We start from the raw sequence: 14228 nt of genomic DNA on the forward strand, positions 1-14228 counted from the left end.
ACATCTGGATGTTTCAAAAGTAGATCGGATGTTGCATCTTCCTCCTCACTTTTTTCTGCCTCGTCTCGGTGTTTCCTCCTCCTCCTAGCGTCGGCTGTAGTCGCCCCCTCTCCCACTTTCTCAATGCTGGTGACGTTTGAGGCAGCTTGGTCCCCGCATGGACGCGCGAAATGGCGCGGAAAATAGCTACAAGCGCGGGTGTCCGGGCGCTAGCAAGCCCATTCTTTTTTCCGCAATAGCATTTATTTTTATAAATTACTTCATCCGTTCCAAAAAGAAATGCAATTCTTACTTCCGGATAAGTCAAACAATTTTATGTTTGAGCAAATTTGTACAAAAAAATACTAATATTTATAATATTAAATAAGTATCAATTACTACATTGGTTATAAAATATATACTTATAGTAAACATATCTGAAGATATAAATGTTGATATTTTTTTATTATAAGCTTGGTCAAATTTTGAAAAGTTCGATTTATCAAAAACTTAGAATAGTATTATTTTTGGGAAGAAGGGCGTAATTTCCCTTTGCTAACAAAAACAAGTCTCACACCACTTAATCCATCAGCTCATCTTCCGTAACAAAATCTTTTTTCCCACTCCTTGCGCATGGAACGCTCCCAACACACACACTGCTATTCCATGAAAGGTGAATATTTATACTCAACCTCCCCCACTTTTGGGGATTGCTGATGCATTTCACGTCCATCTAATGTCTAGTCTTGACTTGTTTACTAACATAGCCCCATGTTGGTTGCTCTTCGGCCTTGCCTATGACGAGAACAATCTTGCCACCATTGGGCGTGGTCGGCGTCGTGTCGCGGCTACCTTATGGTCCTCGTCGGCAAGCAGGTCTAGTAAGGTATCCGCTAGCAACAGGAGCTCGTCGCTGGCCGCTAACGACCTCTTGGAGCCCACCTCAATGTTTGACCATCATCAACACAACCCCAATCCGATCCTGCCAACCTTAGTTTCCATGTTGTCGTCGCCCCCAGGGTGTTGCGACCATCGGTTTGGCGTTACGACGCGGGAGGAAGGTACAACGACAACACAAGGAGCACTGCAGCGTCGGGTATGCATTGGCATGGAGGAAGAGAATGCAAGGTCAACCAGCCGTGTCGGAGTAGGCAATGGTCGGCACCATCGCGAAGTTGAGGAAGAGACGACACGGGTGGCCGGAAGCATGCGCTGACGGCAATCACGGGCAACTGTGTCGCAGCGCCCTCCCTAAAATGGGCTTCAACCTCCTGGTGGCTACCCATAGCCACGATGCCCACCACAGAGTTGGCTATGGAGAGGCAGTCGTTGTCGGGGCCGGACGCCTCTTCGTCCTCGGTCATTTTCCTAGCTCGTGCGTGCATCCAGGCTCAAGTGTGTGGTCACAGAGCAAGCACGACCATGTGCAACCCGACCGATAGCAATCGAGGGCATGGTCGTCTCCAATGGATGCACGAACAAGGCATGGTAGCTGCGTTATTTGGCCTTGTTGGTGACGGCGTGGGCCACCGTGTCAACAAACTGATGTAACCTAGACCTGTTCGGACCTGTGACACAGCACGAGCCTGATTCATGTATGTGGATGTGTATTTAAGGAGTTTGGGGGGACTTAAATGACATTTTCTGCTAAGTTTAGGGACTGATCTAGCATTGCTAGTGCTGGTGTGGACATGCTCGGCCATGAGGGAGAGGGTCAAGAGGGGAGGCCACCCTGGGGCCCCATATCTGCAGTATGGATACTAGGATTAGGCAGTACGCAGGGAACAACCGAACAGAGCACACAACGCAACGCTTGATCTCCACAGAACGTCCGTCTCATTTTTCCACAAGGCGATGTTCAGTTTCTGCCTAGTAGTCGTCCGCCGCTCACGCAACGCAACGTTAGACTACATAGACGGAGAGTCGTTGACCTGAACTACCGGATTCGAGAGACCTCTGATTCCCTGACCGTAAATTTGTGAATCCCGATCGCACGCCCCCACGCCATATATACTTAGAAGCTATGAGTATGTCTCTAAGACTGACTCTATAGATTATTAATCTATATAGCATGCCCTAGGTGATTTGGTCGAGATGGTCAATAATAAGATTTATAGACTGTGATCATATCAATATTGCGTGATTGTGTCTTTGTTGTTGCAATGGGGCCACTTATATATATTTTTGAGAGAATTGGGCCTATTAATTGATGTTATTTGGATTTTGTGAGTTCGACATCGACATGGTAAAGTGATATTTAATTGAGTTCAGCATGTTTGTTGCTTTTTACTACTAGTTTTCAATTATTAACTATTTTGGTAAATTTCAGGTCCTATGTCATCTAAAGGTATGCATTCGGTAGTGTGAAGAAATCATTGGATAAACAGATGTTAATATACAATCATCAATGATAGAAAATTTTAAATGCCACATCAATTTGTTGTTTAATATGAGTATTACTTTATTTTTTTCTATTATTACTAGGTAGCGTGCCCAGTGCGTTGCTACGGGATAGCTAATATTTTATACTAAAAACACACGGATCACATGATAAGATAACAATACTGTAAAAATTAAATACCAACGTTAAAGTAATGTTTAATCCAAAAGGCAAAGTTTATGAATTTAACACAGTCACGGAGAGCGCGACGTCGCAGGCTCACATGCTCTACTGTATAGATCTTTCTGTGATGCGGCTAAGATAATGTTTTATATCGGCAGGAAGAAATCTTCGATATTCATTTCTTTCGTGCGCCAATAAATCCACGAATAAGTTCCGCCGTATCTCCATACCATCCTGTACATAGGTTCGGGTATATATGTAAATATAGGTAAATGCTCCTGCATTGCAACGGAAAAAATAATGTTACAATAACATATGTATGAACATGTGTTGTACTATTACCTATAAGTATGATGTACGGAACACCAATATTACATAAGTCTTCATGTTGTATAGACCATTATAAAGTTCAAGAAATCATTAGTATTTTACCATCTAACTTGACTATAAACCATTAGTTTAAGGGCCCTAGCATGCATGAAAAAAAGACAAAGGTAATATCTTTCAGAACAAGATAATTAGATTTAGACAGGTAACTATAAACGTATCAGACAACCATCTAGACCAATTTCCAACCTACAGAAGTATATATCATGTGTTAACAATCAATAGTGCAAGGGAGGTGTCATGCATAGTCCCAATTCTAGGTTGTTTGTTTGTTCATCATACAATTGCAAGCATTTCATAATTTAAGCACATATAGAGTTCTTAAGCTGTGTGCCTGATCCAAAGCTTAAGTTGCCAGCTAGAATAGGCAGAACTCTTGAGTCCACAATTGGGTCAAATATAGTATCTGTGGGTATCTCATTCTCTGATTCACGAAGGATGGCATTAAGTATAGCAATATCTAAATGAGCTACGCAATGCTCCATCACCTGATAGAAATATAAAAAATTTCATGACTTCACATAAAAAATACCATTACCAAAGAAACAAAAATCAGCATCTAAAAGCATACCAATTTTGCCAACACTGGTAAACATCCACACTCATGTCCACCAGCACAAAGAGGACAACTTCTGTTGAATGCATCATCAAATGCAGTTTTCCAGAGGTTAATAGAAAAACTCCTATGTTGCTGATCACCTAGAAAGCCCTAACAACCTCCCAATCTTTGGAGTTGTCAAATCTTCTACAGGGATTTGCATGTGGGGTGTCATTGCATGTGAAATGAAAATCCTTCAGAAAACTAAAAAATGAATTAGTTTGCAGTAGGTTTTACTTATCGCTGTTTTACAGGAGCCATACTTAGCTTTTGGAAAGTGCCAAGACAGTAATAGGGTTAACCTTTATATGCCACCACATCTTCTCCAATGCATCTACAATGTGCTAGTTTCGCGCCAATCATCTAGCAGCTTCATGATATTGGATATACTTGCCATTGTAGTTACTTTTCCATCGTGTTGTAGCGAAACTCCTCTTAGGCTTCTTTGCACCATTTGTGCTGAAAACCTTAAATGGACTTGAGTGCCATGAAGTACCAAATGTTTGTGCAACGATCTCTCAGGACAAATGTGTTCGATAGCCAAAATGTCAGCCTACATCAAAATTAGGTTCTTACTTCTTAAATTTTGATCTGAAAGAATTGATGCTAACAACAATAAGGAAAACACGCGGTAGAGCGTAGTCATAATTTACCTTGAAACATCATTGCCACGAGATTTTGAAACAAGTAGAAGCCCAGAAACTAAGTTTTTTGCAACTGAAGCTTTCCTATCTGAGGACCAAAATTTTGATGCATGAATGTAAATCCTAGATAAATGAGGAGCTAGCGTATGAAACTTATGTGATGAACAACCATGCTCTAGCACCATAGAGTAGAGAGAAACCTTAGGAGCAGCCTCATTATTTTCATACAAAACTTAGTTGCCATTATTAGCTTGGTTTTCTTCAGTATTAGCAATTCCATAGTCAATGCCCCAAATCTGATCACATTTTGGAGTTTCATCCAAATATCGATCTCCTTTGCCTCTTAGTGACTTTACCTTCAATCTCTCTGTCCTCAATGGCATTACCATTAGTTACTTTGCTATGAATAGGTTTATCATTAGTGACTTGACATTCAACGGACTTATCATCCTTTATTCTGTCCTCAATGTCCTCATCATTCTTTGCTCTATCTCAACAGCTTTATCATCAGTGGCTCTGCCTTTAACAGTGCTATCATCCTTGATTCTGTCCTCAACTGCTTTATCATCTGTGGGTTATTAGTAAAAAAGAAAAAAAATCCATCTCAAAGAAAAAAGGAACAAAACTTACACCATTAAACATGAAAAGATCAGACAAATATTAAAGCAATGGATATTAATATGATTGTTATTTTACATCTACAGGCAACAAATCATGAATGAATCATTGATGTCTAATGGAATGCATAAATAACTAGTGCCATAGTCATAAATTAAGTCTGTTGAGCTAAAGAAAACAGGGAGACAAAAATAACCATTTTCCTTGCTTATCTGAACAATCCAACAGTTGCTGCTGCTTTCACTTCACCAATAGAAGATAAATATCAAGTCACTGCTAGTTTCTTCCAAACTGTCATGCCTGCTTGTTCACAGAGATGTGAACATCATCACAAGATTATGTAAATTCGATTAGCATTCTATCTCTTTCTAACAAGATGCCAATTATGGCTTCCAGCTGAAGATTATGATTTAGTAGTACATACTACCACCTTATTAATTCTAGAGCTCAGAGAAATGATGTGGTAAGATATTTCACTACCTTAAACAGTCCCTGTTTGTATTATTACCTGCAATAATCTTAGTTTTTTATGAAACTATCTGAAGGTACAAAATTACACGTGATAATCGAGTCATGCAAAGATTAGATAGAAAATATCAACGGTGTATGGACCCCATCATCTTCTTCCTCATCATCGTCCCCAGCATCATCCTGCTCAATGGCTCGCCATGGTACAGCGATAAATTAAGCACCATACAAAAATAGGAAAAAAAGATTATCAAGGTTGACTAAATTTTGACACTGGTCTGTACACTCACAATCACCGATTTAAATGAGCGCCATCAGCCTATCGGCAACGACAAGCTCCTCGGTGTCCTATAGGGGGCACACGAAGGCCTTGAGATCACATACTCGCCACCGGTAGCATCATGTATGCTTGTTCCTACAAAAAGCAGGAGGAATCAGCAGCGATCAGCGAAGTGCCCGGCCTGGGCGCAATCGACCCCACGAGATTGGCCTCTTGCTAGCTCCTGGACGACGCGGGCGAGGGCAAGATTGTCCTCTTGCTAGCTGAGGCCAGTGAACGGCCACCTCCCGTCAGTCGGCGGCGCGACTGCCACCGCAACATGGTAGATAATCATGTTCGATTGTTTTACATGAAGGAAAATCATAACCTCTTGATGAGAATAATTTCTTATTTGATTTGATTTGATTGGTTGATAGTAGTTTCCTTTTGCATGCAAGAAAGTTATATCACAACAGGCGTGATGGTTGCGCGAGGGAGCACTTCCTTTTGCATGGAAGGAAACTGCCATGATTGCCATCATAACCTCTCGATGAGAATAATTACTTATTTGATTTGATTTGATTGATTGATAGTAGTTTCCTTTTGCATGCAAGAAAGTTATATCACAATAGGCGTGATGGTCGCGCGAGGAAGCACTTCCTTTTGCATGGAAGGAAACTGCCATGATTGCCACCGCACGCGGGTCTCATGCAAGGAAAATCAACAACTACCGTGATTGTCGCATGGAGGTGGGATCGATCACATGGGGTGGCAGATGGACGAACCAAGACAATTGTCGCACCAAAATGATGTCTACGCTTTGTTCTTTTTAGTTGTAGGAGATACGATGTTTATGTTAAGGGGCATAGATTATAGGCTTGCCATAGGCCCCCAAAATCTATGGACCGGCTCTAAGTGTGGACTAGCATGTTGGATCTAGTTTTGACCTATTTAGACATGTGACATAGCGTGTGCCTAACTCATGTACGTGGAACACGCATTTTAAAGTTTAGAAATTTAGACGATACTATGTCAAGTTTAGGGGCCGTTGTTGCACTTTATTACTGTCTTATTATGTTCGGATGTGTTGAAATTGGGCTGTACACACCGAATACAACTCTAGAAGCTTCCAGTGTACACATTATTTTATGCGGATCCAAATTCGAGATTTTTTTTTAATTTTAACACTTTTTGTAAACTAATTCTAAATCTAACACTGTCTGTTTTTTATTTTCAAAACTAACACTTTTGACCGCGCCTATTGCCATGGTGCGGCCAAAGGCCTGTGGCACTCATGCATGGTGGCGCGGTAGGGGGCTGATGTGGCGACAACCGGACCGGCTGACCATTGACATGGTGAGGCCTACCACGCCACCGATCTTGGCGCGATATTGTTGCGCCCTGATCCATGGCGCGGCAGAGCCATATAAAAACCCCATGGCCAGTCCCGCCTGCCCGAGCAACCCGCCCGTATGCCCGCATCAGCCCACCACCGAGCACGCCGGCGGCCACGCCACGAACGCCTGCACGGCATGGCCGCCGGCCGCCCGGTGCGGCCGCTGCGCCCGTACGTCGGTGCGCCACCGCCTCCGGTCACGCACGGTGGCTGCCCGCCAAGGCCAGCGCCTGCGCCTATTGGCCTAGTCTAGCGCTCCACCGCCGTGAGGACGAGCGCCGCTGCCGCGAGGTACTCCCCTATTGTAGTTAGTATAGTTAATAAAGTTAGTATAATTAGTAAAGTATAGTTAGTTAGTTTAGTTAGTATAGGTAATATAGTAAGTTAGTATATATAGTAAAGTTAGGTAGTTTAGTTAGTACATTTATTGAGTCTAGTTATATATTGGATTTAGTCCAATTAGTTGTTGTATTGTATAGATGTTAATATTAGCTTAGTTAGTATAGTTATAGTTAGAATATGTATTAATATTACTATGGACATTACGTACGACGATTTCGATGACTTGATGAAGTTTTTAAAAATGCTTTTGTAGATGGATTGTTGTGTTAGAGTTTTATACGGAGGAAGTGTTAGGAGAGAAGATGGTATATTTGGGGATATAGAAGAAGAATTGGAATGGTTTGATGAACCTCCTAGCTTCAACGACCTTTGTGTCTATTTGAATGCAAAGTTTGGCGGTGATTTCACACTAAAGGAGAGATTTGATACTGGGAAAACTAGGGCACACTATGTCCTCATGCCTTTGCGCGACCCTGCTCACTGGTCCCACTACACTAGGGTGCTCCAAGATTTCAATGTGCCCATGCCTGAGATGGTGGTAGAGAATGGGTACAGGATGTAGGGTGTTCAGGATTGCCCGTCCATTGATGTTTTTGAAGGCAATGAACAAGAATTAGGGGTTGAAGGGGAAGCAACTCAGGATAACATGGATTTGGACGATCAGTTGATGCAGGAGCAGTTTTATTCAACTACAGTAGGCTGTATAAGCAATGACTTCGATGTGAATGAGTTCAAACGGGAAGAGGAGGAGGAGGACAGGATCAGTGATATAGTTAGTAGTGATTCAGGTGATTCTGATGATGACTAAGGAGGTACATATGCTATGCCAACATCGGTTGATGCCATGCTAGTACCAGTTCATACTATGCCATTACCAGTACCAACTGAGGTTTGCATGATGTCTAGGCTCAGGGTAGACTAGTCATAGATTTGACAGCAGATGATATCTCCTATGATTCATGGGCCAGAATTAGCGAAGTGCAGTAGTATGTTCTACCACCACCTCACACAACGACTGAGCTTGAGCAACTAAGGTCGATGAACGTACCTTTTAGGGGCGTTCTGAACTATAGGGATGTCAGCATGATGGATATGACAGTTTATGACACCGGTCTCCAGATGTGTAGGAAATCATTGTATGACCATGGGAAAGAAACCCTTAAGAAGGGGATGATATTCAATACAATGTTAGAGATGAAGCTCTTCCTTTAGGACTATGTTGTGTATCATCATAGGCCGTACACCATCACTCATTTGAACTAGGAGTTGAGGTGCCACGTGATATGCAAAAACGGTTGTATGTGGAGGTTAAATGCACGAAAGAGATAGAGTGATGGCAAGTGGAGGATAACAAAAGTTGTCAAACCCCACACTTACCTAGACAATAGGGGGAAGGAAAATCATCAGCAGCTCACTACACGTTACCTTGCCCATCGTATATTAGGGCTCGTTGATGACAATAACGACATTTTGGTGTCTTCTTTACAATAGTCCATATCTAACTTCGTTAAGTATGATGTGAAGTATGGAAAGACTTGGCGTGCTAAGCAAATTACCCTAGTGATTCGATGGGGTAGTTGGGAGGAAGCGTACAACAGGGTGCCCCACATCTTATGTGCAATGCATTACTACAACCCTGGCTTGAAATGGTTTATGGACACCAGAGGGATCTATTTTCGGGACCCATTGAGGCATGTCCTCTATCATTTGTTCTGGTTGTTCGTGTAAATAGAACATGCATTCCAGTTTTGTCGACCAGTCATACTTGTTGATGGCACTTTCCTAACAGGAAAGTATAGGGTCACCTTGATGATGGTTGTTGTTGTTGATCCTAAGGACCAGATAGTACCCATGGCTTTTGCTTTGGCAGAGGGAGAGAACAATGAATCATGGTCATGGTTCATGCAGCTTCTATGTGTACAAGTGCTTGGACCATCTTGCACTATATGTTTGATCTCGGACCGTCATGTAGGGCTTCTTAATGCTGCAACTGAGCATATAGATGGGTTCCCGCCTCTAGTGCATAGATGGTGCATGAGACACTTTGCCGCTAATTTCTAGCGGCATCAGCGGAAGTAGGAGGTATGTGACAAGGTAAAGGCTCTATGTTGTGTACGTATAGAGCACAAGTTCAAGGAGACAAAGAGAGAACTAGATAAGATGGTAAATAAAGCGGGAAATGTCTAGTTAGAGGTGTAGATAGAACAGAAAGCTCAGTGGGCGTTAGCATATGATGAGGGGGTTTCAGGTATGGCATCATGACCACTAACTCCTCGGAGTCCTTCAACCGTGTATTCACCGGAGTTCGATCGTTACCTGTGTCTAGAATTGTTGAGTTCTCCTTTCATAAGTGCAACGAATATTTTGTCAAGAGGTGGGAACTTGCGCAGAGGAATATAGCTGAGCAGGGGTGTTTTGGAAAGGCTAGAGCTGAACATTTGAAGGAGGCAGAGGAATTGGACAAGTAGCACACCACCGAGCCATATGGACCCCGCCGCCATATCTTTAGTGTACGGGGCAAGGGTGGCACAAGCTTGGGCGGTGAACGTTATGGTGGATGAAACTACCGTGTTGATCTTGAAAAGGTAGAGTGCAGTTGCAATGTCCCTCAGATCATGCATGCCCCTTGCTCTCATATGATCACGGTCTACAGGGTTTGCGGGTACAACTATGAGGATCTACCATATATGTCACCCTTGTATCTCCATTCGAACACCGTTAGTATTTGGGAGATAAGCTTCGAGCCATACCTTGACCCAACATAGTGGTCACCTTATAATGGTTATGACTACGTGCCGCATCTGGATCTAAGGAAGGTAGGGAAGGGTAGGAGGAGGAAAAAGCGACTCAAGGGGACATGGACACTATAAGAGGGTACGACGAAGACATGTACGACAGGGGAGACTTCAACGAGACCTATGGCAGGAATCTTTGCTCTATTTGCAAAGAATCTGGTCATAAGGCTAGCAGACATAGAAGACGAGGGCAGTAGGTGCTTTCATATTGTGTTTGTATTGCATAATAAGTTGCTCAAATTTTACAATGATACATAATGTTAATTTGAATATTGTTAATTTGAATACTCTAACCCTTTATTTATCAATTTGTAATAGGATGACCCCTCCCATGCCACACCAGATGTACCCCTTTCTTGAGGTGGAGTACGACTACCCCCTTCTTCCACCGGACGATGAGGTTTCCAAGAGGCGTTCGAGGATCCTAACATTCCTAGGACTTAGATCGTTACGTCCAACTTATGTCGAACAAATATTATCATCTGAAACTTGCAGACTTATAAACCAATGAAAATGTTATATGGTAACTTATCATCCATTTATTTGCTTCATATTCGTTTCACATTGCGCACGGTCATGGTAGCACTTGTAGTTATTTACAGCACCGACAACAGGTCAATTGAGGCTGGTTGGTTTCTATCAGCGTCACTACCGCGTCGTGGACTATGGCGCGTCACTGCCGCACTGTGGACTATGGCACGGCAAGGCCTGGGCTATGGCGCAGTAGAACTAGTGGGCTATGGCGCTGTATTCAAAATAATTTCACTCGATTATGTTCATTTTAGAAATTCTCGATGCATGATACATACAGATGGGATCACTTAAGATCAACCATGGGTAATTCGAGTACATGATACAGGGTACAATACATCAATAGTTCAAATGGAATATAAGACAACACAATAGAATTTGTAGTACATAGCTACATTGATCATTAATAACGCATGGAACTAACAGAAGGCGCAATCATAAACCCTCATTCAAAAACATACTAAGTAAGCAACTCGTCGTCCGAGTACCAATCCTCAACCACAACCCTATTACTGTGGCTAGGCTCACCTACATTGCCCTAATTTGCCTTTCGCCTATAGTAAGCGGCCTCCACTTCATCAGCGGCCTCTGTGGCCTGAGTGAAGAACATGTCGTCATCCTCCTCCGCCTACAAGCCTGCCTCTACTAAAGCGATGAGCTCGCTCAGTCTGCTAGTGTCATCCTTAGCCTCCTCCGCCTACAAGCCTACCTCTGCTAGAGCGATGAGCTCGCTCAGTCTACCAGTGTCGTCCTCAGCCTCCTCCGCCTCATCAGTCAACACAATCGGTGATTCAATGGTGCGACCAGCTCACTTTCTATGCTCATCTAACTTCTTTTCCTCATACCTTGTATAAGCCACCTCTACAGCATGTTACTCATTGCATCTAATCCCTTCATGTATAAAATACAATCAGTTAGCAACGTGATTATATTACATTTAAAATCAGGCAATGAAAAATAGGCTTTCAAGCACTCACTGGCATATAATGCAACAACATGCTCGTTCAAGACCTACATCTGTACTCTTGTCTCCTCCCTTGCCTCCTTCCTTGCCCTCTCCTCCTCTAGCATGATCTGTCTCTCCAATCCCCATTTGTCAAGCCCAATATCGATTGGGTTACAAATACTGCGTTGTCTAGCAAACTCACGCATCTTGTCTTTATGATGTTTAACGAATAGGTTGACATAGTCAGGTCCATATCCACTCTTTCATACAATTACATTCTTCCCCTTCAGTTCATCCAAGAACTTAGCTTGACCATCATAACATTCTCACCTGCATTTCCTAGTGCTCTGTTCAAACGAAAAAATATATCATATATGTCTTAGCAAAAGAAACAAAATATGATTTCATGATTACCACAAAAATAACCAAACTCATCATACTCAACCATATGGCTGCAATAATGGCCTATTCCAAGCTCTGAAGGGACTAGACCGTAGTTGGATTTAACACCACATTCGCACTTGACTGGAGGTGCTTTGTAAATTAACCTTTTTTGTTCTTTTGCTTTGCCTTTGGAGGTTCTTCAGGCCATTGGTTCTTAGGACCATACAACCACTCCTTGAAACGACACTTCACCATTGAAAACACCTAAATAAGGTGTCATTAGTACAAGAACACATATTGCTCAACATTTCAACACATACACTTTGCACTTACTTGTAACACCCTCGGTGTTATGTTGTATAGTTTTTGCTAAAACATTGCATGAGCATCATACTTATGTGTAAATGTGTGTAATATAAAGTATAAATCAATGTACGGCACTTGAAACGTTCATCCGAAACAAGAAACAAATGTTACGCTTCATGTCGCTTAATATCGTTTAGTATTCTAAGCAAATTTTTTTTATTGAACAAAAATGCTATAGAACATTTATGCGAACTTTGATAAAGTTTATAGTACGAACTTTGTAGGTGATGATGAAATGCATGCGGTTGAGGACAAGGTTCGCTAGCTAATATGTCAAGAAGCTTGGAAATTGGAATTTGATGCAAAACCATTCGAGGTTTATTCATTTCATGTTAAGTCTGTAATTGGGTCGACGAAGCCATGTTTGGCACTTTTTGTAGAGCGATCGGCTTAGGAAGTGATGAGATGTCATGGCTTAGGTCAATAGCCCTACGTACCCTCTTGCATATAGAAGAATTGGTTTGGTGTTTGGACTATCGGGTAGGATTTTTCAATAGCCTTAAAAAGCGTGCACGTCACATAGTTTCAACCAAAGCCAGTGCTGGTCGCGGTCACTGTCTCTGCCTGGCATCGCTACTGCCACTGCTGGCCGCCGGCGAGCACTGCGGAGCCAGTCGCATCGCCACTGCTACGCTTGTGTAGGCACGCCATGCGTGGGCCGCCGCACTGGCCATCCTGGCCACTACCCTCGCCCTACTAGCTGTGCTGCGCTACTACTCTAGCACACTGCATATGCTCCTGCACCGCCTGCCATCGCGCCTACGTGTGTACACCCGTGTGTTGCCCCTGTGCTACTGGCCTGGGTCTCCTGCTGTCATGCGCTAGCACACGGCACGTGCGCAAGCTAGGCCTAGCCATGCTTGGCTACTCTGCTCCTCCTTTAGCGTGTCCGCCCATGGCTCCTGCTCGCCATCGCGTCGTGTCGCTTGCCCTATGTGTCGTCCAGCGCTGCCATCCCGCTATTGCTTCTGTTGACTTCATTTGTGTGCGAGCGTGGGCTTGTCCTGCTTGGCTTGTCCTCACGCTTGCGCTCGAGGCCACTCCAATGGTGCCAGTCACATCGCTTAGAAGGTCGTTGGCCGACCGAGCCATGCCAAAGCCGAATCGATGCACTGGCCCCCTTTCTTTGTACCGAGCATGTTGGCTAGTTGAGTGGAAGGACAGCGTCGTGCCAAACTGGTCACTGTGGCGGTGGTACAAGGGAGGGGCACCAATTTGAAATTTTGCCATCGTCGGCCGCCATAAGTCCGTAGGCGCCGCTCCTACAATTGGTCTCACACACTCCACCATTTTCCAATTAGCGGTGCATACTACGAGCTCGGGTAGTTAGCTATCGAGTGAAGTTATCCTGATGTTCGTTCAGCCTATAGTGAGGTAAGGCAGGGCGTTCCCCTCGCGGCGGTCCTCCATGGCCGCCAGAGTGGGCGCACGACCAGAGCGTCATGTGGTGCTTCACCATTTCAATTAGGCTATGCCTTGAGTAATAGTTGACTTGGTTATCGTGCTCATGCAATGGTTTCACCGGTGGAGCTGCGGGTCACTAGAGACGCCGTCGTTGTGCTTGCTGGGAACCAGTGTCACCCTGTGTTCGTGGCCGATGAAAGCTCTAGTTTGGTTTTGGTGAATTGATGAAACCCTAAGTGCTTACCTAGTTTATCAAGTGATCATGAGATAGGTAGCACATTCCAAGTTAAGAAGCAAACAAAGATCATAGCGTGATGAAGATGATGCCATGGTGATGATCAAGTGCTTAAACTTGAAAAGAAGAAAGAGAAAAACAAAAAGCTCAAGGTAAAGGTATAAACCATAAGAGCTATTTTATTTTGGTGATCAAGATACTTAGAGAGTGTGATGACATTTAGGTTTGATAGCCGTACTATTAAGAGGGGTGTAACTCATATCGGAATGCAGTTATCAAAGTGTCACTAGATGCTCTAACTCATTGCATATGC

The sequence above is a fragment of the Miscanthus floridulus genome, chromosome 1 (assembly GCF_019320115.1).
Source record: "Miscanthus floridulus cultivar M001 chromosome 1, ASM1932011v1, whole genome shotgun sequence".
Taxonomy (NCBI): Eukaryota; Viridiplantae; Streptophyta; class Magnoliopsida; order Poales; family Poaceae; genus Miscanthus; species Miscanthus floridulus.